At 39.2% G+C, this 26,379-nt stretch overlaps 1 long non-coding RNA gene across 1 annotated transcript in view; it reads left to right on the plus strand.

Moving 5' to 3' along the window:
• LOC104150069 (uncharacterized) overlaps window positions 1-15,527 on the plus strand; it is a 36,600-nt gene extending 21,073 nt beyond the window's left edge. The window contains exons 3-4 of the long non-coding RNA XR_695482.2: window positions 13,085-13,189; window positions 13,996-15,527. This is a non-coding gene — a long non-coding RNA (uncharacterized lncRNA). The remainder of the gene's footprint in view (window positions 1-13,084; window positions 13,190-13,995) is intronic.
• Window positions 15,528-26,379: the final 10,852 nt, after the last annotated feature.

The following is a 26,379-nucleotide window of genomic DNA, read 5'->3' on the forward strand; positions in this document are numbered from 1 at the left end:
GAGTTTGGAAGTCTTCTGCTGAGCTGATTAGAATATGCAGAGTTTTCATCTGATCTTACCTGGTAATATATAGAGGCCAGAGGCATGGTGTGACCCCACGTGCACATAGTTGTAACAGAATACTATGCAAAATCATAGGCTAGGATGTCATATCCTTTTGACTGCTGTCCTCATTCGAGTATATTTACTGTAGGTGTCCCAGGGAAAATTCACTAATTCGCACCTGTGCATGTGAGTCAAATGATTGAATGCTGTTTGTCGGTGAGTAAATGAACTGATGCAATTAAAGCAAAGGAAAGACAAAGCATCACCAAATGTACTTCATCTGACTGAATTTTATGTCTGTTTTCTTCCAGTGTATAGTAGGATGGGAAATGGACTCCAGAAAATACAGTAAAAATAATTGTGTTAGTAATATGCTGTGGCATCCACTATTAAATCTTTCCTACAAGCTGGAGAGAGTCTACCGTACTTTTCTGTAGAGTATAAAATGTGTGTCTGCATAAACCTGGGTTACTAGCAGGGTTCTACAATAGAGAAATCTGTCTTAAGGATGTCTTGTAAAGGGAAAGAAATATGCCTGATGTCTTATTTTTCTTTTTTATGGTATATAAGAAGGGTCTAAAGGAACAGTTTTAGAAGAAAGTGTTTCATTTTGTGTTTTATTTGGGCTATAAATTCAAAATTCAGGTCTTAGCTATCTTCTTTATCTTAGAGGACTCTTTTGCTAACTGGAAAATTCATAGCACTGCCATACCAGGAATACAAGTGGAACCTGATTAATTGACAGAAAGAATTACCTTTATTAGACTATTTAAAAATTTTTTGCTTTTGTTGATGGGTATTTAATATGAATGCTTTATCAACACTTAGGCATAGAGACGATCTTTGTTAAAATTAGTCATTCTTTGCCTTTTGAATTAAGTGTTGAAAATGCTCACAAACATCACTTTTGAAACCTCCAGTGGGTCTTCAGGGAGAACCAGACAAGAAATTTCTTTTGCTTTTATTTAAGCTGAGTTTGAGAGAGAGGAACAAGAAGGGAAAATAAGCAGTAACTTTTATCAAAAGGCCTTACAGGTCTTCTACATATATCACTTAGAAGGAAATAAAATGCAAGTCTAAGGACTCTTTTTAACTACCCTTGTCAGGAACGAAAATAATGAGATGGTTTGGAGTGGTCATTTAAGATGGGAGCTGGTTTGAGAAACACAGGTTGCTTGTATAGGTTTTACTGTAGAAAAAGGTATGTTTTATCATCACTGAATGTCTCTCTGAAGAATAAAAAGAACAAGGTGGAGAATAAGGTAAAGTTTTGTTTCTTGCTGTTATCCTAAATATTTAGGTAGTGAAATACTCTCCACTCAGAGAATTATTCAGTGTATTTTCAACACCATCTTTTGAAAGCCACTTTTCCATTAAAACTGTCAGTTTTATAATACAGCCATGATTTCAAAGTACAGCAATGCAATATTCTAGCTCAAATCAAAGACAGATTATATATTTTATGTTTACCTATTCTCAGACCTTAACAGTAAAGCTGGTTGTAGGGTTGTTTTTTTTTTTTTTTTTTAGAATTGGAATGTAATAAAAAAGGGAAACCACAGCAAGGATACTAAAAATAAAAGTAACGTGCTCCAGGAAGGGTATTTTTCTTTGGGTCTCTAGGTGAAAACCAGATGTCTTTCCAACAGTTCTCTTTCAGTTCAGAAATAAATTACTGGTCTGGATGTTTATACAGTGATATTCTTTGACTTATATTATGAGGAAAGACAGCCTTTATGGTCATAATAGTCTGTATGGATTAATCCATGAGTCCTCTTGGCAAATAAACTGCACCCACTTGTTCTTATACTACACCCATTTATAGAAAAATCAATCATCATTTAGCACCTCTGGGTTTAGTCCATCACAATAATCTAATACAAGGAGATTTTAAGAGCTGAAATTATCCTGATGTGGTCACCATAATCTTTTCCTCAGATAAGAAAGCCTAATCATTCTACTCTGTCCTTCTTGGACATGTGGCTACGAAGAAGTAGACAAATGATTTTTTTAAAATAAAATATTTCTAATGTTTTGGCGTTGACATTGAGAAAATGTCCTACCAAAATCATGCAAAGAGTTTATTTAAAAGGAAACTTAACCCTAGCAAAAGTAAACAGCAGGTTACATGATGAAATTGCAATACATTTATAACATGTACATGATGACTAGCATCTCAATTGAAGAGGTGTGATGTCTACTTTCCAGAAGCAGCTGCTATCCTGTCAGTAGCAAATTTCTAGTTAATTCTCTAAGCAATCATTTTGAAATAACATAATGACCTATCTTTAAGATACAGCCTTTGGGATATGGGAGCAGGGAGGCCAATCTTAAATAGTATTTAGGTATTGCTGTAATATATTATTGGCATCGTTTTCTTGATCAAGTGAGAAGACGCAGTAATGATAATTTAAAACACGAACTGGGAGATAGACTTACACTATTTTCGCATTCTCCATGAGAATGCAGCGATTACAGATGTATAGCCCAAACCATTGCCTTTTGAAACCTGTGAGAACACTTCGGCTGAAATTGGTAGGTTTGGATCAGGCTCCGTTTAGGGAGTTCATTTCAAATCTTTTCAGATTCAATAACTCGCTAAAGGGAGGTCCATGGCCGATTCTTATGCTCGAGCACTTTTCACTAGTCAAGAGAGCGATGGTGACGCTGATTCAGCGAGGTGCAGGACCCTGCACCAGCCCTCTTGCTGCACAGCACAGTACAGTGCCAACGTTATGGCTGTGTGACAGCTCCACGTAATCCTGCTCCTAAATTCTAGATCTTGAGCACCAGCAAGTCAAAGTCCTAGTGTTAAAATAACAGGTTGCCCTTTTGCCTGCAGCTTAATAACTGATATTGCTCTTTTATGGGGGTGGAAAAAAGGACCTTCCAGATAAAGAGTATGAGCAGGCTTCTGCCCTAATTACAGTACATTCGAGTAGACTGTGAAATCACCCTCCCATTGCCCCCCCACCAAAGGTTTACCACAAAATGAACGGTGAATACACTTACACTGAAGTGGATCTTTGTATTACGCAGACTTCAGTAGCTTTTTCTCATTTATTTTTTAAACCTCAAACGTGTTCTTCCTTCTTAGAGACATTTACGTTTTCATTAGCATATGAAAAGTGTCCTACGATACTTAAAACAAGCATCCATTTGAAGCTTTTACATAGTATTACTGCTATCTTACCAAGTTATTATAGAAATTAAATTGTTTTTCATCACTGGCCCCAATATGAAATGCATCTTACCCAGCTGTTATAGTGCCATGAGAAGAAATTTATATTTTAAAAAGAAGCTGGAAAAAGAAGAGTTTTAAGTCTTATGGACCCCAGCAATGGTATGACCACAGTTGAAAACTGCATGATTTTGTAGTACTGTTCATTTTGGTTTGAAAAAAGGAAGGTCTAGGGATCTTGAGAAGGGATTCCCCTCTTCAGCCTGCACAAGCATGTAGACTTATTGCGTGTGAAAAGTTACAATCACATTAACCTGCAAGTTTATTTAACTTTGATCTGATAGGAAGGGGAGAGCTTATAGAGGGACTTGCTCACTGGAAAGGAAATTAAATCTTTAGAAATTCAAGTGGGAATCTTGCAAGTTCAAGATTCTCATGGGAATGCTTCTTTTTTAACCAGGCTGCTAGTGCAAACTTTATAGATCTAGCCAGAGAGAATTTTGCTGCTCTGCCAGAAGAATTTCAAAAGAGGGACAAGAGAAGTTCAGCTTTTATTAATGATGAAAAGTCTCAAGGATCATTATATATTGAGTTGGATGTCATTTGAATACTTCCCTGGCTAGAAGCAGTGAGATGGAAATAAATGTTTCTAACAGTAGTTTAAAGTTTTAGTATAGAAAGATTTTGAAGAGCAGTCACAAAGAGGGCAGTAGAGGGATTTTTAATAGAAGTGAATTGCGGGAAGGAAAAATTACTACTCAGGGGTGTGTGAGCTATATTGAACTGAAGTGACTTCACAACCTAGGTATAAACTTAAGTGGGGCTACTTGAAGAATGTGTCTGATTTGTTAAAGATCACAAGTTACCCGTTATCCAAGAGGTACCCATGCTTTCAGAGGAGATAAATTACATTCCTCAAGGACTGCGTAGCTAAAGCAAAGCATCCACACGTGTATGTCATTTACTCTGAAAAAATATCACAAGCGCTGATGGTTGCTTGACATTCATTGGTCTGTTTAACTAATCAATGTGGAAGCAACTGATTGAAAAGCTAATGTCACATGTGGTGGGAATACAAAATCTTTTGTTTCCTCATTTGTTTACAATAGGGGATTTCGCTAAAGATGAGCTTTAGTAAGCTACAATTCTGTGCTCTTCAGTGTCTGAGAAGTGCCAGAAATTTGACATTGACTTTTTGAGAGAATGTCTTACATTTTAGAGACTGGAAAAAGTGCAAACAGCTTCACTGTGCACTGTCATGTCTGGATCAGAACTGAGTGAGTGTTTATTATTCCAATGCAAACCTGCGGCTACTGGAACAAAAAAAACTTACTAGGTTGAAGTTGAAGGAGGTTGAAGGATATCTGTGAATGATAGGCAATCCACAGTTCTGCTGATATGCACTTGGTATGTTTCTATCACCGAACAACACCATAACTATATATTGCTAACACCGTTAGAGCTATTACTTCTATAAGCAGATGAAGGAAACGCATCTTTCAGGAAATAATGAACTGGTGTCACAATAAGTGGCCAGCGTGCATGAAAACCAGTTGGGAAACGCCAGAGCAAAAACAAGTCTGGTGTTTCCCAAAGTTTGTAGAACTGGATGCATACTTCCTTTACAAATTGTGATGAAACAAAAAGGCAGAATATCATGGTGTAGTTGCACAGTCCAGGAACACCCAATACTTGCTGTGTAACCCAGATGCCTTTACTGCCAACGCAGAGGAAGCTGCTTGCTCGTAAGAGTTAGGCTGAGTGACCTGTTCAACACCAGCTTCGATTTTGATGCTTCTTCCCTTCGGGATCCACTTTGGCAGTGGTTCTGGGCAGACACTGCTAATACCACAGTCGCTGATAATGTTCAGTGGAGTTTAGATGTATAACTCCTTAAGCTTTTTTACTTCAAAAGAGTAACATAAAAACACTAAGATGTTATTGTATGTGCTCTGTACATTTATCATACAGAGCAGAAGTACCCAAGCCAGCTTTGTATGGGTTTGCAGGACAATTTACCCCTCAGAGAGCTCTATGTTACTTGATGCTACCCTCCACGCGCCTCATAACAAGTTGCTGTGTCAGAAAGACACTTGTTTTTCTCTGACTTTGTCTACAAACAAAAATAGTGTGAATACTTTCCAGCTAACGTAGTACTAAAACTTTATGCTAAACACTCTGTTATGCCATAGAGCTTACCTTCTTTTTTCAAGTGAGCTACGTGCTTGCTTCCTCACTCGGCTGTTCCTAGCACTTGTAAGCACTTTGCTAGTGCCAGGAATTTGCCTAGCTGACAGGCGCCATGCTATGCTAATCCTAAACATTATCTTTACTAAAGGTAGGGAAAAATGTCTCCATAGATGTAATATCGTATCACCTTTCTTGACTACATCAAGCAATTAGTTCCAAGGGATTTTTAACTACATTTCCATATGATTCATTCTTACATGATTTAGATGATTTTTTCTTGCATTTGTAGAGATCCATGGCAATGCATAGGTGTGGGAGAGTATATTGTGCCTCCAGAAGGCACCCTGGGAAGCTAATGAGGGCAACAACCTCCTCCCTTTTTTGGTCACCTGCAGCAGATTTACATACCAGTGTAATGAGAATGAATGACATTTGGTCATGGGGCCATTTGTGGAAAGACAGTTTTAGAAGCAGATAAAATTTAGATTTTGCTTAGTATAGGGAGATGAGGAGAAAATAGCTCATTAGAGATGTAAATCTAAAAATAGTCATACCAGACTGAAAATAGGATTAGTCGAGCTTTCAGAACCCCAGGAAATGAAGCTGGGCGTTTGGGTCATTTTTAAGACTGGATGGGCTGGAGGAGTAGGTTTTTTGGAATAGTTTGTCAAGACAACTACGGCTTGTGCAGCTGGCTTTCCGGGGAGCGCAGGCTGATGGGAAGGACCTGCCTGGGAGCTGGGCTTTTGCTATTTTTCCATTTACAAAGAGCACTGGAGAGCCCAGAACTCTGTTCCTGAGCCCACGTCTGATAGTCGTAGAGGTCTGGAGTGTGATCCCAGCAACTCAAATTATAGGTAAGCTTGAAATCTTTATGAGTGAAAAAAAAACATATCTTTGAAGACTGAGAGCAGTTGCTCATGTAGACACAACCGTTGTCTCCACAGACATTTGTAGCTCTATTAGTACCTTTAAACCCACAACATTAGTGAAAATTTGGTGCAACGTTTTTTGGCCAGAATGTAGCCTGTAAAGATTCACTCTGAGCCCATCAAAATATTATTATGGTTGTAGAGATGCTTTAAACATTTCCTTGCTTTTGTTTGGACTCATTTTTCAAAACAGATTCAATGGATCTCATTCTTCAAAGCCAAGTAATCTTTGCTAATGCATTCAGACTTGTGATAAAGAATAAGCCTACAAAGATGAGACAGAAAAATGTGCGAGTTAAAACACATGAGCAAAACACATAAACAAGGATGGTTAGGCCTGAGGATTAGCATAGTCTTTGTCTTTTTCTCCATGGTAGACTCTTTGGAATTAATAGCCTTACGGTCTTCATATTAATAGCCTTACATAAATAGCCCCAATGGGAACTGTGTTTGGTTTAGGAATAGGATGGGAAAAAATGATTAATTGTTTTCATAGAAAAGTTCAGGTAAAATTTTTTTGTAATTTTGTGGAATTTGTCACTTAAAAGCAGAAGCTAGAGCAGAGCACCACATGCAAGTGATTTTGTTTCCACAAACAAGATTTGGCAACTGTTTTTTACTTTCAGTAGAAATTGCTTTGGTGGAAGATAGGAGTATTGACAGCAGAGGGAAGTTTCTGCTTTGGTTCAAAGGCTATATCTTATTGGAAAAATGTTTTGATAGAAAATTGCAGACTAGTTTTTTAAGATAACTTACATGAATTAGCCCCAATTCCCTGTTCTAACAGCAAAACTGTTGTTGCAGAAACCAGTTACGATATTCCAATTTTTAGTAAACCAAATTGATTTTTGGAGGAGCTTTTTAGTGTAAAAAATTGTTCTGGTCAAAGGTGTTCACTCTGATCTGAACGTTGCCTCTGTGTGGTAACAGCATTCTGCTGTCTCGTCTCATCCTCCATCGTGTGCCTGGGTGTGGGCAATGCTCTGTGAAAGCAGTTTTAGCTGCTTGTCCCCACAACCTAAAAATCTTTTCTTCTCTCTTCTCTCCCATTCTTGCTCTTTCTGATGTCTGTGTATGTACACACACACTTATATATGTCTACATTCATGTATAAAATCCAAATAAAAACGCACTAATGGAATCCTTGACTCCTGAGATGGCCGTGATGGAAATGGAGCTGAAGTAATACAGCAAAGTCTTGCCCAACAGCCCTGGGAATTTACCAGCCAAGGCACAAGTATTGGTCGTCATCTTTGCCATAGCTTGATGATGATGAGGATACACGATCTAGAAGGAGAGGAAATGGCAAGAAAGTCTGAACTGATTGACATATTTTTTAATGCAATAAATGCATATTAAAGCAGATTGAAATAGTTATGAAATAATTGATATAACTGATATAAACAAGGCTGATGAAGCTTTTGGCTTCTGTAAAAACAAAGATGCTGCAAGCCTGTGGAAAGCATATGCCTTACATTTAATATGTTGAATGTAGACAATTGATGCTTTCCAAATACAGACTGCCAAGTGCACAAAGAGCAAAGTTTAGTCAAAGTTCATCCTAAGGTCATACACTCCCTGGAACCATCAATCTGGACAACCTCTCGGTAACCTCCACATACTTCCAGACAAGATCTGGGATCCTTTGTGTCCTGATTAGAGCATGCAACAGTTAATTTGTTTTAAATAGGAAATTAAACAGTCATGTAAAGTGTTATATGAGGGTCATAAAATGGTTCTTGAGGTGCATTGATGAGGTCTATTTGGGATTCTTACACAACGTCTTACTGAGGCGAAAAGAAAGAAGAGCAGAAGGGTGCACAAAATAATTTCAAACTCTTTGTCATGAAAAATTGCGAAAGAATAAGTCTCAAGTGAGTGCTTTTACTAAGATGGAGGACTGCATCTTAAATTTAAAGGTCCTAAAAATGGTTCAATTTGTACAGACACTGTTCCTCTGCAGGCTGATTGCACAGATTTATGTTCTATCTTTTAATGACAGAAAGAATAATTTGCGATTAGAAGACTGAAAACCTGATATCTTTTCCTGACCTTTTCCTCATTTAAAATATACAGTTTTTCAAAAACAAAATAAAATAAGTATCTAGGTGAATTATTTCGGATTACCTCTAGTTCCTGTTTTATATGTGTGTACATATATATCTGTATCTCATAGCTATTTTGAAACAGCATTAATTAAGTAAATTGTAATGGATATCTCTCAATAGATTATATTTGCTTCTGAAAAACATCGAGCATGTAAAGCATTTATGGCTAAGCATCGTCTCTGTATCTGACCCTTCTGCAACGTTAGATTTCGTCAATATCAGGCTTTTAGTCCCGGGATGAAATGGAAGTTGCCGCCGGCTTTGGAGGGACGAGGATTCCCGAGCCTGGTGCTGCCAACGGCGCTGCGCTCCCACAAATCGCTGGTGCAAGAAGGGCAGCTTCACCCGCCTGGGCCGGCAGTACGCCGCTCGGATCGGCTGCGGCCGGAGAGCAAGCCGTTCCCCCGGCGGCCGAGCGGGGCTGGCGTGCCTCGCGCGCTGCAACGAGCCTGCGCCTGCTGCAGGGCTGCCGGAGCACTGCAGCGCCCGGAGGCTGGCGCGAAGCAGGTGCGCCGCTGGGGAAGGCTTTCCGCGCGTCGCGACGTAACGGGCTTCTGCTTTTACGCCGGACCTATGGAATTTCCTAGTCTCGCTGACAAGACCAGTGCTGTCTACCAGCAGCAGGATTTAAAATACTCATAATTATAGCTTTCCACCTCTTTCCTTCCTTGCGCCGCAAAGTTATTTGGGAGATGCCTGAGGAGTGCTTGCTGAGGCCTACCGTTATGTCCCTTATCACTCAAAAAACAAACAGAAAAAGGATTTAACGGGTTAAAGCCAGTTTCATAAGGAGAAGAACAGACTCAAATCCAGGCTGCTTCAGCAAGATGTGATTTACAGCTGTTGAAATATTAACCCTGAAAATCATGATTTATGAATGATAATGGAAACACTGACAAGGCCCCTTGGTGTACCCACTAGTGTTACAAAATCCTGATATATGCAAACCTGATGAGATAAAAGAAAACCAATAAAGAAAAAATAAAGCACTACTGCAGAAGACAAACAGTTTTAATCTGCTTTAGTATCAAATAACACTGAAGGCTTGATTGTCATGTTCTCCAGAACTAAAATTGCTATTGAAGTCAATGTAGGTTTACCTTGAAAAAGGTCAGTGGGATAGCAGCAGAGGTAAGATGAAGCAAAAATAAGTTAAATACTGATAACAGGTGATGAGCAAGCCTCCGAGGATGTGATGATCTGATTCAGCAAAGCACCCAAAAGTCTGCAAGTTTCTCGTTTAAATGTCTCTCATCTAGAAGCTGGGTTTCCCTCCTGGGAGATTTCACTTGGTACCTGTGCAGTTAGATTCCTCTGAACATAACTTTTTCCTGGTTTCAGTATCTGTTTCTTGTAAATGATAGAAACATAAAGCAGAGCAGCAAAAGTGGAGACAAACCCATTCAAATGATTTAAAAAATAAAAATAATTTGCCTTTTAGTGAGCAATTATCTGGCTCTTTTTTGCATTCAAATCAGTTCTTACAGCCCTATAAAAGTAAGACAGCACTTTTGACTGTTCTCATCAGTATGGTGTTTTGGTATATCCATGGAGTCAGTTCCTCCATATCTTGGGTGAAACACAGCAACTTTTGAAGAATGCCAAGTAATACTACATCAGATGTTTCCATAGGAGATGAGCAACGTAGTATGATCTGAACTAGGCATCAGTATAACAAGAAATGGCAAGAATGCTTAACCTAGACAGAAAACTGTGATACCTCTGTTTTCTGAGTGCTATAGATTTCTAAGATGTTACCATAGATGACACTGTATAAGGCATGGAGGTGATTTTTGATGTGATTTGTCCTGAATTTTAATTAAGGAGAACTTCAGTAGTAGTCATATGGTAGAAATATAGATTATGGTACCGGAAGATACCTCATGTGGCCACTTATTCTTCCCACTGCCCTACGTTTTACAATGTGCCAGTCAGTGATGATATATGTGGGAAGTTTACAATCACAGTATATATTAATAAAGAACAATGAACTAGCTTATCATGAAAATAAAAACTATGGTCCAAAATATTGCAATCTTTTATGGTTCCAGGCTGTAACAACCGCATACTCTTTTCTTCTCTTTTATTCCTTAATGACCATTAAGCATGGGGAATTTAAGTATTTTAAAGAAATCTGAACAGTGCAGAAAGCAACAATAATAATTATTTTTACAAATCAAAATGCTGCTGTGTAGTTGTGATGGCTTGTGTATTTCATGCTGTTTGTTATACATGTGCACTGCAGTGCACAGTATCGCACTTGCAGAAATTGGGAATTCTGGACCTCCAGTGCATCTTTCCCCAGCTTGTGCATCTCAGTGGATGTGTGGGCTGGTGGGCTGTAAGTTATTAGTGGCAAATAACGTTCTGCTTTAAAGACCTTCATCTTGCAAACGAAGAGTGGTAGCAACATCACATGACCAAAGTGGCTGGTCATTATAGTAAGACAAATAAATGTCAAGCAGTCGGAAGAAATAGCTTGCAAAGCATTCAGATACTGAAAAATTATTCTTCAGAATGACTTAGTGAGCCCTTAGGAGTAATTCACAAGTTTATGGAAGTCAGGATTTGGAAGTGCAAAAGAGGAATGCCAATTTTGTAGGCAGAAATTGTACTTTGCCTCCTGTGCAGTCATTCCTCTGCGCAGGCTGCCTGTGCTGGGGATTGGGGTGGGAGGAGGGAGGCTGGGTGGGCAACGATGATGCTGGGGCTCTGCGTGGAGAAGGGACCCCTGTGCAACAGGCACAAATACTGTCAAGGAAGACCTGCCGTGAGTGGCGCATGCCTCACCCCTTCAGTAGCTGTGACAGAGCAGAGACGGAGTCAGCTCAGTGCACAGGTAGCCCACCCAAACCAGCACACCTGGCTCCTGGGCCACGCTAGACTCTGACGGTATGCAGTGAGTCTTGCCCTGCTGAAAGAGCTCATCTGGCTGGAAAAAAGCACACACAAAAGGTAACGCCACGTCCTCTTAAACAATTGGTGTTGACATGAACTATGTAACCCAACGAAGCAGTTCTTATATATTAAATAAACATTACAGTATTTTATTGCTTACTGTTAACTTGCTCTGCAGTGATATGTAAGCAGTTTGAGTCTGTAAGTAGAAATAAAAGCATCTGCAGGGTATTCCCAAGGTTATAATTTCACTGAGGATTTCTCTGATGTCATAAACCAAAAGAGCTAAGTTGAGCTGTTCAGTCATAGGAACCCCAAGATGAAAATTATAGCCTTGTAATGCACAGCAGGCAAGACTTGATACATTAACAGCCTTAAGTGGGCCATCTGTGACGATTATACCTTCTCTAAAGACTCAGGGTTCCAGTAAAATGGTTTTCATACCTACAAAATGAGTGGGGGTTTTTCATCTATTTTTGCCATTTTCTCTTTGAAGAAGGAGATGTCACTCTTTATTCAGCCAACAAGAAGGCATAAGTGTTACCCAGTTTAAATTTGATCATAAAAGAAGAGAAAGAAAGTTTGAATACTGTAGCTTTTAATCTGGCTTGGATAAAATTTCAAAGTGCTGTCACACTAGTCACATTATCCTTTGCTGATATCAGTGTTGTAAGACATATCAGAAAATAATCACATAATTCTGACAAAGATAAACCAATGCTGAGCTTACACTGAACATACAGAAAGGTCGTCAAACAGTCACATACTGTTCATATCATATTTATCTTTTGGATCTTCAGCCTTGAATGCCAAATGTGGACTACTGTAAATGTTGCAGTTGACAAAAAAACATCCTAGCAAAACCTTATTATGAGAGCAAGAACAGTCTCCTGCCTGGATCAAAGCTTTCTTTCCTGTTAATTTTAACAGATTTGTGTTGATTTGTATAGGTCATCTTGAAGAATGACACTTTTAATGAATAATTGGAGAAATAAAATGCAAAAAGAAAGGTAGTTATAGAAAATAAAAGCTATGTCTTTGTTCTCCCTTTCCTTGATAACAAAATAAGTTGTTACGTGTATCTGCTCCTGCCTCTATGTAACAGAACGGTAAAGTAAACCAGAACTAGAATTAGCTAATAAACACGCTTCAGCTGTGTAACTTAAATGATATGCACAAGATAAAGTCTTTAGACACCTATCAGGTAGCAGATTGGTGCGTGTGCTCCACCTTTGATATATGAATTTGCTAATGAGGTTACTGTCTGTACCGTGTAGTCCACGTATTACATCTGTAGGGGAGGCGGTGTGCTCTGCCTGTGTATCTCTGGGGCAAGAAAAGACAGAGGGGAATTGCTGGGTATGTGGCAGCAGGTTATACCTGCACTTTTCAGAGCAGCGAACGCCTATAGCGCCTGGCATGTTCTCTTCTTGAAAGGAGACTTGACAGTATCAGCCATGGTCTCAAGACAGCATTTCACAGCAGAACTTCTAACTTTCCGTTTTGATTAAGGCCAGAGTATATCTACATCTGCAATTCTATATTTACATATATTCACACAAACATCTATAAAACCCTACATACACATACTATTAAACATGTTTATTTTGAATCAAGTGTATAGACATCCTCATATATACGAATGCTTGGCTGCAGAGGAATTCTAGGTTGATGTCACCCATCCTCAATTGCCTGAAGTTCTGTTTGTTTATTCCCTCTCCTTTTTTCAGGTGTGCTGTGACCTGTGGTCTAACTGGTCTCTGAGACAGTGGATATTAAGAAGGAGAGAATATGACAGTAGTTCCAAAAATAAGAACATTTTTCAAGAAAATTAGGTATGGAAAACACTTGAAAGTGTTATCATACATTGCTTAATCTTTTCCTGATGCAGTATCTCTTTTCAATTAAAATTTAATGGTATATTTTCCACAATGGGAACAGGATTTTGTTTCTGAACTTTCCTGGTTAGAACAATATAACAGATGATTAGTAAAATGCATTACTTTGTAGAAACTCACAGTCAGGATGGTCAAGGTAATATTGGCAAGAAAATACTAACTCGTTTGCCAATCATTTGAAATAATGCATGAGTGGTTTCCATCAGGGCTTGCAGTATGTAATTTACTGAATATTTCAGTCTATCCTTTGGCATCTTAATTTCTCCAGCAGTTCTCCCATGTCAAAGGCAACTGACTACTAGTTCAGTTATTTATATTTCTAGAGTGAATTAACAAAAGCAGCTTTCATGGTTTTCTTCGGTGTTTCATACCACAGATATGCCTGATTGGAAAAGTAGGTTTATATTGAATCGCCATTGAAAAAAAGTTTAGGATGATTTATGGAAAAGGATTTTACATAATGGCTGCCTTTGGTAAAGCTGAAAAGCGCTTGGTTGGTCTTGTAACTTTGTGATGTTCCCAAGGCCTTGAAATGAACTCCCAGGCTTCAGCCGCTCTTGTCATGACATCTAATCCATTACATAAAAAATGTCCTAAGACATATTTCCTGCATCGTTCTCCTATTTCTGTAAGCAACGGAGTGTTACAGAAAATAAACACACGGGAGGGTTCAGAAGAGAGAGTTACTACGTATAATCCGCTACTTTTATTTAAAAGAAGTTTTTCTTTTTAAAAACCTACAGGAAACTCCAGGAGTGGATCATGTGAACTGCGGGGCACCTGGTGGTGTTGCTGATTACGCTCACATCTGTTTTCTTCAGGGGACTCTGATGGCTCTTGAAAATTTCCGTCAAGTATTTAGCACTTTTCAGGATCTGTCCCCACATAAGCATGTTCCTAAACAGCAACAGTTTAGAGAAAATACAAGACAATAAAGCAAACATGTCACAGCTCTCCTGGAAGGAGCTCAAAGGATGAGGGATTGTTATCAGCCTGGACAAAGCCAGAAGGCTTGTATTTATTCTGAAGCAAGAAACGCTTACTTTAATTGGCCGAAAAAACAGTTAAGCCCAACAGCAATTAATGAATGGAATTAATGCCTGAGAAAGGGCAACCCAAGACTGTTTGACAAGTGACAAATGTTGGAGATTAGATGGAGAAATTAACACCCTAAAAATACCCAGAAGCTGGAGTGGGTGACCTACTCTGTATCTGCCGTTGAGCATTCTTTTATACGAGCCCATAAAAACACAGAAAAGCTTCTTTCTCTGGGTTACCTTGCACCTGGCCTCATGGCCTGTCACTTTCGACTATTTAATGCTTAGAATCAGCCCTTAAATAGTCAAAAGAAAGAATAGGAAAATAGTAAAAGTGATTGTATAAAAATGGCTCAACGCCTCCTTTGGAATCTCTAGAAAATGAAAACAGCTCGCCTTTGTCAAGTATGAAAGACTATTGTTCTGGAAGAGCAAGAGCCATTAAGCTAATTACACATTTGCATTGATTTGGTGAAAACTGAATGAAGTTAAATTAATACAAGCCAGATGTAAACCAATTTAAATGTGTTCACATAGGGGTTTTCACCAGTTTAATTGATTTAAAACCAATTTTGTGCATAAACAAGGCCATATATCCTTTTTCTTCTCCTTTGCAGACTGAAAATTAAGTAATCATTTCAACTTGGATTTTGATAACTCTACATTAAAAATAGAGCTCTATTGCAATGTAAGCATGATTCTCATAATAATTATTACAATGTATATCCTTCTAAAAAGACATCTCAAATTCATACTTTTCTTTTCAACCAAGTCCCATATAAAATGAGCTGGATTCAAACCTAGATCCAAACCACCTCAGCTTACAAAATCAGAAACATGTCATTATGGCTTTGTGGAAGTACAATTGTTTCCTGAGTCCGTGCCTACATCCTGCATTGTAAGAAAGTAATACCATGCTAGTTCTAGCTCTCGCTGTAAGTTTCTAAGGGCCAGTTAAAGGCATGACATAGATGTAGCCTTAGTAGAAGAGTTAGGCCTGCTGTCACCCTCATCTGGGCATCTCTGCTACATGTCTGTATGACTGCAGAGGTTCTCTGGTCACTCTGAAGTGAAATTTTTATATTTGTAAGTCCAAATACCTCTCAGTCAATATTGATGAGAGCTCAAAATGGCCAGAGATCTTCAGGCTTTTTGGAAGGAAAGAAGTCTCATATGCCTTAATCTTTCTCCCCCTCTCATCCCTCACTGACTTTCTGCTAGTGAGAGTTTTGGCAAAGGAATTATGCATGCTCCATTGTTTGTATTTGCCCTTAAAATTAGACCTTTGGAGAAGGTGCAGGTGGAGAATGGGAACAGACAGAATTCCTAAAATCCGTGCAAAAAGTTGCCCCTTCTGCCTGACTGTGAGGAGTGAAGACGCTAATGTCAAAGTGACGGGCTGGAGAGGACCCCGGCCAGGGATACGTGATGGAGCAAAAGCTTGAGGACAGCAGACCCTGGCGCTGAGCGAACACAGTCAGCTTGGCAGGGCGAATGGCTTGCCAGAGTCATAGCACAGAAATGCAGCCTCTTAGACCTTCTTAAGGAAGGGCCGTTTCTGAAATGTAAACAGAGTGCCTACACACACAGGCATACCCTTGTGCATATATGAAACAGAAGGAATATAAGCGAGCGTAAAAAAATGGAACAATGCTGCAGACTTATTCGATAGTAACTTACACATGCACAGGGGCAAGAAATAAGCAGTCTGTGGGAATGAATGTCTGTGTTCTGGAGACAAATGATTGACTCATTGCATTAAGTTAATTTAGGTAGTCATGGACTAAGGTTTCCTATATTTAAGGAAAGTTAAATGTAGCTCCTCTAAAGCGAGGCTTCATCTATAACATGCTAAAGCATTGAAATTTATGTTTATTCTTCAATAGTTTGTTTAGAATAGAGAATTCTTTGTTTGTCATAATAAAATAGATAAAATTTACATTATTTAATTATATCTTATGTTACATTTTACTTAATTATTAACATTAAAAATTACTCACTATGGAATAAATCATAATAATAATGATATAGACAATTCATTAATTCAATTAAAATTATATACTTGATGCATTTGCCTGCTTAAAAATGTAGACATTAAAAATTGTTTTTTTAATTAAAAAGTTATCAACTGTGATTTGACGAGTCATTTTCTGCCCTACTGCAAATGCTTTCTTTATTAAATATTTCATGTCCTGTAAATCAAAATGCAATGTTTCCTCCTCATTGAAACTGTGTGCAGGCTGAAGTCACTGTCATACTTCCACTATGGTAACCAAACTTGTGAAGTCTAAATCATCTGTTTCCATAGCTCCATTTTGTTGGCTCATTTTCATTGCAAATAGCTACAGGAGTTCTTCACCTGAAAAAGAAGAATTCCTGCCAATGACTCACGCTCTCTAGTCTACAGCTGTATTAAAATGTCAACCCTCACTGTTTTAGGGCTTTCTGGGAGTCTCCAGGATATATGCATTCACGTGTCCTGACATCCCCATTGAAACAGTTCAGGTTGCTGAACCTTAACACAGGCTGCCTGCCTCCAAGATGCTCCCTTAGTCACTAAAACGAATGGAGTTTCAGAGAAAATTATCTGTATCAGAATTTGGTTAATTCTCTGATCAGCAGAGGTTCTTCAGGGCTGAAAAAGCCTTGACTTCATGTATCGAACAAAAGGCAGTAAAATTGTAAACCTCCCATAATTTGGAAACTTTCTTCCTGTACAGGAAGGAGCAATAAAAAGGCAAAGGTTAAAGGTATTTGGAAATATTTTGTACAGCCTAAGGGGGGGTGTTGGAGTCAACGCATGGTTTCACTGCGCTCTCCTCCCGGGCTGCTGAAGCTTGAACATAGCAAAGATGCAAAACAATGAAGTGGAGCCAGAAGGTAATTTCTCAGCGCTAAAATTGGCCTGTGGTTTAAATTATGCAGAGAGTGGTCAAACTCCCATTCCCCATTCTAAAAAATCCTGTCATTTCCTACCATACTCTGTATGTGAGGGATTTAATGGATCAGAGATGTATAGAGAAACCTTTTGCTTGTCTCTGTGCTGAATTTGTCTATTAGACTGCAAACTCTCCGGTCAGCGACCGCCTGCTACTCTGTGGCTGTGCCAGGTTTAGCTTAACAGGGACTGAACCTGCGCCTGCTGACAAGACACAGACATAATAAATATCATGGATAATGATAATTTCAAGCTGTGATCAAAATTACCACTCCCAACAGTTTCTCTATTTGCAAAAAGATATTGAAAGCCAGTAAGAAAAAGTGATCCTCAAAATTTGGCCATCTGATTTGTTTATTCAGACTGCACTTAATGATTTTAAAGTGTTGTCTGTGTTTATCTTAGGTTTGCTAACTGTGTCAAGCTTAGAGAAAATTTCAGCATAAGCAATGTGTGTTTCTCTTTTTATAGTGTGAGCGTTTATGTGCGCCTACTTTCTTCCTATTGTCAATATTTCACCCTGGGCACCGTCCCAAACAGCTCACAGTGGAAAAGATAAATACCACTGCAAGGGTGAGAGCAAGATGCAGTCAAAGTATGCTCAGTACGCTCATTTCTCTGTGGGATCTTTCCCTTGCGGCATATGAAAAGCCTAATCCACTTTTAGAGACGGTAAAAATTTCAGAAATGCTTTCGATACCTATATCGCCATTTCAACTGCAAACGTAGAAATGGAATTGTCTTTTAAAGTCTTTTCAGCTGTAAAGTTGTAAGGAGCCTTAGCAATGACAATTCACAACTAATTCTGCTATGTTATGTCTTCCCAATTTACAGTCACATAAACTTTAAACACGATCCTGGATGTACACGGCTCGGTTAGCATGCATATGTACGTAAGTGTATTTGCAGTGTCTAAAGTGTATTTACAGTTGCATATTCTCACAGCCACACGCACGCGCGCTCTGATTTTGCAATACTAAAACAAGCAAACGAACCTATTCTAACCCATTTTACATCCAGACACCAAATCTAAATTAGTAATCAGTTTAGATATCTCTGGTTGTCTGTTTCTCTGATGCAAAGACTAGACCGAGGCAACAACAATACTTCTTTATGCTATTCAAAGTGTGTATTAGGATTCAGAGGGAGCGAGATTCAAAACACAGTCCCAGGGCTGAATACAGAGATAATGCATCATTCTATAGCAACTTTCTCCTGCCATTCCCAGAGCATTCACCTCACAAGCAATACCATTTTTCATCAGGAAATTAGGTTGTTCCTTAAGCCTAACACGTGACAACATTGCCGAGATGCATTTTTCAAGCAGGTGTGGATTTCCGCATTGTACTTGCGGTGGGCAAATGCACTGGGAAATAAACAGTTAAGTTCAAGTTTAAAAAAAACCTCCTAACCCCATCTGTCAAATTGTGTGTATGACATCATCAGATATTCTGCACTTGTTTGCAGCCATTCAGCGCAACCTGCCCCACAGCCTAAGCTTTGTGTTCCAGCTCTCTTTACAAGGTCAGCGGGCTGGAAAATTACCACATGCTGTCACAGTTAGCTCAGCCAGGTCTTGTTATCATTGTTTCCAAGGAATCCATTCATTCCATTATTTTACATATTGGGCAGACGTCCTGCCACTGAGGCTTGGGCTGCACTAACTTGAAGGGCCAAACGTTAATGGGTCTCTATTGTTGGCAGAATAGCGGTGCAATACGTGGGAAAAAATACCCAGACAGCTCACTGACACTGGTTTAGGACCTCTAGACTTAGGGGGTAGCCTGTGAAGAGCTTTTATGTAAACAAGACTTCAATAAACAAAGAATATCTTCTGTGTCAATATTCATAACCCATAAATTTTTTCTTCTTTTTTCCCCCCCAAAGCAGCAGAACTCTTCAGATAAAAAGGGGCAAGAAAGTGGTATGGATGGTCAACGCCTTTTGCAGAAAGAATCTGTGGGATGTGTGCAAGAAACCATACAACCAATCCTGATTTATAAGGGATATTATTGAACTCCTGGGTGGAACAAAGCAGTTTTATTTCGAGCTTGCCCTACTATCTATGTGGTTGATGATGGAGCATGTGATTGTGGAAATTTAAAGCTTGCGATTTGTGCACGCTATAGCTGATATGTCAAAAATTAAGGTGGAGCGTGTCTTTCTATCTTTCCTGGGTGTGGGATGTTAAGTAAATGGATTGGATTAACGAGAAATTTTATTTTCCCCTTAGGAAACCAAAAGCCAAACAACCTTCAGGAAATACCTAGGTAATTTTGACCAATCAAAAAAAAAAAAAGGAATAAAGAAAAATGTATTCAAATTAGGCTGTTGTTCCCTAGTGCTGATGGTTTCTTTTTTAGGCCAATCCCTTTTCTCACGTATTTCCCACGCAGCTCCTTGACTTCAGTGAGTTCACAGAGAGTTTGGTTCTGATCTGGAAGAGCTCTTACTTTGGGACAGCTTCACTGACTTCACTGTGATTCACCCTGTTTTAGCCCAGTACCAATGAGAGGCGGATCAGGCTCCTGGGAGTGGAATTTGGCACCGTGTTTCAAAGCAGGACGTGTCCTTGCAGTTGCTCCTAGGGATCCCAGGCAAATCAGAAAGAGATGTTCACGTTCTGTAATTTGAATGGAGTCAAATGAATAACATTAAAAACGTCTCATGCAAACGAGTTGCAAAAGCCTTCATTCCAAGAGGGAGACACTTTAAAAACTGCTTAAAAATTAATCCAGAATGAGAGATCCTCTCCAAATGCCTGAGGCTTAATTGTCAGATCTGAATATGCTCTCCTGTTTCCGGTATCAGACTGGCACCAGGAGGGGAAGGGGCTGGACTTGGCCTCTGCTGCCCACAGTCTTTATTTCAGGTGCTGGGTATTTTCCTTCCATTATTTTCTTTGCCGTTGGACAACAAAGGTCTTGATAACATGACCTGGCTGCTCTAACCGCAACAGCATGTGGTAATTAGCTGAGTCCACCGGCATTTTAAAAACCTAAACACAAGTCTCAGCTTTTTAAACTTGTCCATAATTAGCACAGCTGTTATTTCAGTTAATTTGTTTTACTGATACTGTAAAGCTCTCCAAAGAGCCCCACAAAAGTCGGTCGTACAATATATCTTGTTTTCTACAAACATTTTCAGGATATTGGAACAGAGCACTGAATGCATTAAAGGAATTGGTAGGCTTTCTCTAAACCTCATCTGAAACATATTTCAGGTAGTAATAAGATGTGTTAAAATACTTGCACTACCCAAAAGTCAGGTTAGCCAGTTCATGTCTTTATGAAATATATTCTAATTTCAACTAAGATTATTTCTGTGTCTGGCAGCTAATTTTAAATAGTTCCCTTCTTCAGATGACATTAAGAGCCAATTGAGATAAATTTATTTTTCCATAAAAGTAATGTGTGTCAAGGCTAGATTTCCTAAGCCAAGCCCTCCAAGCAATCATCATAATCATTTTGTAAACCCTAGATAATGTCATCGTGGAATAAAAAGATTTTTTCAGTGTATGAAATGTTACATTAAGATAAACATTAGAACTTAGCGTTTTCAGTTTGAATATAATCTCTTAAGAAAATCTTCCAGGGCTTTAAAAGAAGCATAAAAAAGAGAGAGAGGCTGAGAGAAAGTGCAAGAAATAAATAACACTTAAAAAAACCCAATTGTTTCAAGCATTCTGAAATGTGATGTTTTATTCTTATTTTTCCAGTCTTTTGTGTTTGTGTGTGTGTATGCCAATGCACTTAAGGGAGGTGGGGTCTCAAGGAAGTGAAACAGGAATGAATCTGCAGGAACAGGCCGTGGTTTATGTGTTTTATTTTAATTATATTATCAAATACACAAACTATACTCTTCAGTGCAGTGGTTTCTTACATAGCATTACATGGCAGCAAAAATGTTTTGGAGTGCAAAAAAGTACAAAATGAAAGAAATTTTAAAGCACAATGGCAGATATGTACCTAAATCCCATTAACTTTTAGGGACATTAGTGCACCTAGCAAACATTTTGCACACATCTGTACCCTGAGTGACCTAATTTTAGCCCTCAAGAGCGACAAGAAAGGCATCACTCGTGCAGGAGTCAAAATCTCTCCCATGAGTAAAGGACTGTCTTTCTCACTTAACACCATACTACTATCAGTCGTTTGGGATAGGCCTCCTCTCCCCGTTTAGCATGACTAACCCAAGCTTGCCATTTTGGAGGAAGTAAAGCAGTTTGCTCTCTGGAGTTCCCTCACTTCTGAGCCCCCCAGCTCATTGCTGTCTCTAGAGCTGCTGTAGCAGCATCACACGTTGTCTAGCCATCGCTTGGTTTTTACGAACTTAATCCCCCAGCCTCTGGCATCCAGCATCCTCTAGCTTTAACACAATAGAAAACATTGCAGGATGTTTTCGCTTACGGCTTTTTCTTGTTCAAAAGAACTTCCTATTGCCGTATGAAGATTAAAGACCAGGATTCAACCTGTGCTGAGTATCAAAATCCTCTATTCTTCCTCAGGTTGTATCTGCCTTTGGAGTGGTCTTTTTCATCAGCTGGATCTGGGGCTTTTCCATCAGGAAACTGCTGAGGACGTCCCTGCCAGCAGTGAGGCACTCCAGCCACCCGGCCCTATCCTGGTGGAGATGCAGTCCTTCACAGAAGTAGGCCAAGTAAAATCTTCTCCAAATTACAAAACCTATGCTATCTGAAATGTTTGGGATAGGGTTTCAGATGAGAAGAAAAAGAAAGAATTAAACATTCTGATCAACAGCCAAGATAGTCACCTCAAAGCTAGTAAAAAAGAGTTTAACTGCAGGCTACCGAGAAACCTCTTTTTTAATCTTCTGACCATGAAGTATAGCACAGATAAGTAACTTTTATTACTTTCCCACAAGCAAGGACAGCTACCATTACTTCAAAATTTGAGGCAACTCTTTTCCATAGCCTGTGGCAAGAATTAGATGGACCACTGCCCAAAAAGTTTAAAAAATAAAAAAGGTTAAGGCATGTAAAACAGGATTCTGTGTTTATATACGTGTATATTTTTATTTGCAGCTGGCTGTACCAATCCAGGTTCAGAGGAGATAAAACTGCATAAATTGTCTCTTGCAGTTTGGTGAAAGGACTATCCTTTCGCATGGCCACAGTACAGATTTAGGATTCTACAAAGAAGTCCAGTGAAGAGAAACAAAAAGACATAAAGTCAGAGGCTAAACTCAGCTGTGAACCAGCTCAGTGTAAATTCTTAAACCCATTGATTCCAGTGACACAAGTCACAAAGAAAAGGTCTGAAAAATCAGACTGAGGATCCTTAGAAATGCAAGGAGGAACCGAAATGGCAAAAGACATAGAAGATCCATTTTGGGGACTTCCAAGTTCAAGGACAATCAGCACAGTTTTCATTCACCCACTTTTCACGGGGACCAAACCACTACTCAGTCAGGCTATAAAAGGTTGCCCTGGAGATCCTCTGCAAAATAAGAGCTATGTCTTAATAGCATACCTCAAAGTCATTTTGCAGCACCAGGGATCTGTTTGCCCAATTGATCTCTCTCTCTCATCTCCTGTTGGCCTCCGGGGTCTGTCTGAACTACCATGCTAAACATATCAGTGAATCTTAAAGCAAGAAAGCTCTTACTGGTTATGAATTTCTGATAATTAAGAGTCAAAATTACTTGGAAAAACTCCATGCTCACCGAGCAAGCACAAATAAAAATACCTACATTCTTACAAAAGCTTCTGCAGGATCTGGTAAACTGTAAATACATGTGATTGTGGCCCTTGATGTCTTTATCATCCACGTAAACAGAACTTTCTTGCTTACAAAAGCTGTATCATGGCAAGCTTGAGAGCCATCTTTTCCTAATGAAAGTGGAGATAATTAAGGGACTGATTCTGGGCCTTAACTGAAGGAAATAAAACAATTGCAGAGCAGCTCCAACTGAATTTCATGGGATTTCAATCAAAGAATACCATCAGCATTCATAAAATTCAGACAGGAGGGCATTCAAGGGCATACAAGGCATTCAGCAACCTCAGCATTCTTGTCACTTTGTCACCTTCCACTCCCTTTGTAGAAAAAGGAGTGAAAATAGTTCAGCAAAGCATCTGAAAACAATGCAAACTTTACCTAGATGACCCATCGTAACATATTAGCAACTTTCTATGGTATTAGCAATTTTCTATCATGTTACATTAATATCATAGAGTTTTAGCATTTGATTGCCCTAATAAGATATGACCTTGCAATCATTTCAAGCAATTTTCATATCAGATTAGTGAAAACAAAGGCTAATACGCTCAGATGCTAGCACAGAAACTACTAACAGAACGTGACAAAATTTTTCGTATTTTGTTTGTGTACTAATGTTTGCCTCTCTTGTTTCAACATTTTCACCACTGGACAATGGAAAATTAGCACGTTACGGCTCACTTTTTAAGTTCAGTTAGAAAAACAGGAAGTCAGTAGTAGCTTTTTAACATCTTTTGTCAAACAAACAGCTCTTACCAGAAACATTGATGGCTATTGGTAAGGACTGCATGACAGAACAAAATCAGAAGTGATGTAATGAAAGTATTGAAACTTTTTTATGGTGTAGATCAAGAAAAATTCCCCGAGGAGATCTCTTTCTAATGATATACCAATTGTCTCAAAGAAGTAGTGAAGGCCACTTCACATTATGCAATAAACATTAGACTGCAGAAAGCATTACAAGGTGCCGTCTAGGGAATAATCCTGTGCGTGGCAGACAGAGGACCTCGTTGTTGCCATCTTCACTTTCTCAGATGCTGTGATTCTAGACTAGTTTGGAAGGTGAAAGACTAACGGTGTCTAATGGATTGCCAAGTTCTTACCCCATAGCTACAGAGTTTTTTGCTTTCAGAAAATCATTTAAGAAGAGAAGATTAAGACTGTTACGTAGTTTCTGGATTTTTTCCTTTGGTCATATTGATATAAAAACATTCAAACAGAGCTCTTTCAGGGCCTGCCTACAGCACAGAACTGAATCAGTGATAGGGGAAAGTGGTGGAAAAGCAATAATGCAGCATGTCTGGACTGGTGAATGCAGTTCAGGTGAAGATTTATTCTACATGCACTTTTTTTTCCCTGAATATTACATTGTAGTTAGTACTACCTTCCTTGTTTTTTTTTTTTTTATTTTATTTTCCTTAGCTCCGAATTACTTTCTAAGAGATTTTGTAAAAAAATTTCAGAGTTTCAGGAAAATCTTGAGAGGGTTGCTGGGAGAAGAGATCATATGTGCTTAATTGCCTGGGAAACTCCATAAGAAGTAGTGCCATTTCATAATCCTCTCAGGATCAAGCTCTGGCTGAGAGATCATGTTCCTTGCTCACCAAGAAGGCGTGTTTTCTAGAGCTTACAAAGCATCTGACATAACAGGGAGGGTATTTTGGCAATACCTGGCTGTAGGGAGAAGGAAAGGAATGAGAGATTAGAGAAATCCAGGCCTGTTGCACTATGATATGCACTAATATATAAAAGGTCGTAATTTCAGGTTTTGCCTTGGGCTTGTGCAATCTCTTTGTCCCTTGCCTGTGAAAAGGGCAGACCAAAAGCAGCAGTTCCTGAATTTATTACTGCAATGAGCAATTCATTTAGAGTGAAAGGGTACTAATTGCAGCAAGCCTTGAAACCCGTCATTCCCTGCTTTTACTGAACAAAGTCAATCACTTTTTCCCTGCCATCTGTTCAGCCTTCATTGCAGTCCTGGCAGATCCCATTGATACCTCAGCAATGTTTTGGGCATCTTCGGGGCTATCTCTTCATCTCTCTGTCCATTCTGTTTTCTTCCCTCTCCTTGTCCTTATTCAGATAAATGGACAATTCAATTAGTTTTATAGTATCCTGGACTGCTAGATACCTTCTACGCTTTTTTATATATGACGTAAACTTACTGCCACTGTTTCTAACCCTTTTCTGTGGTTGATCTTGAGGTTCCTTGCTGTCTCCCTCGCGTGTGCCTGTTTAACTGAGTAACATAGTACTTCCCAAAGTGCTCGGCCACTGCAGAGGACTTGTCCTAGGCCACCAGCTGCACAACCTGCTGGTTTGTCCTTCCTCACTGCTGCACGTAGGCGCTGATGGCAGCACCTCTATGGCTACCTCAGGCCAGAAAGTGTACAGGAAACCTCTCAAACAGAGGAGAGGAAAAAGCTGCTGGCAAAATAGCCATTCCTGCAGCATGCTGTGCTACTCATAAAGGTAGGTGGCCTCCAGCAAACTGGACTCCCTGTGCTGCAACATGCACAAAAATAGGCCTTTCCCTGAGTGTTAAAGGATACTGAACCTTAAACCTCTGGCTTTGTTATGCAAATTCTTTCCACTCACAACCAGAGGACAGCATGTACAGGTGAAATTCTCGCAATTACTCTGGTTTCATGTCACACTGAAGATTACAAAACATTAGATAATACTTGAAATATGTGTCCCCTTTACTGTGACTGTGTCTGCAGCCACTGCAAACATTTCTTATCTCTTAAACACTAGGAGTGAAGTTAACATCACCGTGGTTTATTTTTAACATCTATAAATGGACAAATAACATGATACCTCCCACAGAGGAGTGTTGTCAGGCTTTACTAATTATTGTGCACTTGCAAAGTGCTTTGAGATCTCCAGATGAAATATGCCATCAAAGTGCAAAGTATTATTCCCCATATAGCAGTTGGAGAGCACAGTTTCAGAGAGGCTATAAATCTGTTTCCACCGTGATCCAAGATGGGACTGTCAGCTGTAAGAAGAACATGAATGTTTAAACATTTATTTAAATATTAAATCACAGGTCTTCAAAACCCATACTAACGGCTTCACTGCTGTCCTAAGTGAATTCTAGGCATGTATTAATGTTCAGCTAGAGTTGTGCAGCTGAGGTAATTCACTTTTCCTACCATGCTGGAAACTCGGATGGCAACTGAGGTGAATCCAGTTCTGCTGCACTGCTGTCCTTTTCCTGAGGAACAACAAATCCCTTTATACCAAATAAAACAGTTCTTAGATTTCCTGAAAACAATAATAACCTGTTATAATTGCAATGCACTGTTCGTGGCAGTCTGCTATGGACTACTCATTTCACTGAGGACCTGCTGAATGCAGGGCACTCCTGTTTCTACTACACAATGCCACTTGTCAGGCAGTAAATGA

Source organism: Struthio camelus, chromosome W (assembly GCF_040807025.1).
Source record: "Struthio camelus isolate bStrCam1 chromosome W, bStrCam1.hap1, whole genome shotgun sequence".
Lineage (NCBI taxonomy): Eukaryota > Metazoa > Chordata > Aves > Struthioniformes > Struthionidae > Struthio > Struthio camelus.